Genomic DNA, 1,400 nt, shown 5'->3' on the forward strand with positions numbered 1-1,400 from the left:
AGAAGTCCAAGATCAAGGTGTTGGCAGGGCCATGCTCTCTCTGAAACTTGTAGTCAAAGGACCCTTCCTTGCCTCTTCCAGCTTCTGGTAGCCCAGACATTCCTTGCCCTGTGGCAGCACAACTCCAGTCTTCACATAATCTACTCTTGGACCTGTCTATGTCTGTGTCCAAATTTTCCCTTTTTATCTTTTTTAATTTTAAATTTTTTTTTTTGAGATGAGGTCTGTCACACAGGCTGGAGTGCAGTGGTGAAATCTCCACTTACTGCAACCTCCACCTCCTGGGCTCAATTGAGCCTCCCACATCAGCCTCCTGAGTAGCTGGGACTATAGGTACGTGACACCATCCCTGGCTAATTTTTGTATTTTTTTGTAGATGTGGGGTCTTGCTATGTTGCCCAGGCTGGTCAAGAATTCATGGGCTCAAGCAATCCACCTGCCTTGGCCTCCCAAAGTGCTGGGATTACAGACATAAGCCACTGTGCCCAGCCCAAATTTCCCCTTTTTATAAGGATATCAGTTATCCTTATAATTTCATCTGAACTATATCTGCAAAGGTTTTGTTTATAAATAAGACAACATTCCGAGGTATTGGGGCATAAGACATCAACCTATATCCACCACCTCTTGGAACTTCTGACTAATGGCCTCAACATGGCCCCTGACCAAGCATGCTTCTAAATGTTGTTCAGCCCTGGTAACAACTAGCCCTGAAACCTGACATGGGGAAGATGTACTTTATGGGCTGTGTGTGTGGGGAGTCAGGAGACAGTCACCAGGTATCTGGACCTCCTTAGTCCCACAAAACATAACAAGATAATTGGATCATAAAGGAGCCAAACACTGACTAAACCACCAGCTAGATGTTCTACCTCTGAATAATGTGGGGTGAACTGTGCTTCTAAGATACAGCTTAACCTCATTCAGCACAAATTTGATTTAACACATTCAATTAATCTTATCAGTAAATATTACACACGAGATGATTCATTATCTACACTGGAAATGAGCACTGCTGATAGCTGGGTTGCTCGCCTCTCCCTTCTGCTGTTTCTTCTCGCACTTGCTTTGCCCAGTTTGCTTCCTTAATATGTTGGCTTGGTTCTCTTCTTTTTTTATCTGTCCTGGTTTGCTGTTAGCTTTCCTTCCAAGTGAAGGTCAAAAATCAGCATAATGAGAAGAATCCATAGATGTTTAGCTCCATATAAGACAAAAGAAACTTTGACAAAGAGGAAGTATATCTTTACTAAAAACATAATAAAGAGATGTCAGGCATTATATTAAAATATAATTCCCATACATTTTCTTTTATAAAATATATACTTAAAAGCTTTATGAAAAAATAGACAAACATAAGAAAATAAAAGAATCCATATTCCCCTCATAATTCCAAAACTAGT

Source organism: Rhinopithecus bieti, unplaced genomic scaffold, assembly GCF_001698545.2.
Source record: "Rhinopithecus bieti isolate Rb0 unplaced genomic scaffold, ASM169854v2 scaffold_6946, whole genome shotgun sequence".
In the NCBI taxonomy this organism is placed as follows: Eukaryota; Metazoa; Chordata; class Mammalia; order Primates; family Cercopithecidae; genus Rhinopithecus; species Rhinopithecus bieti.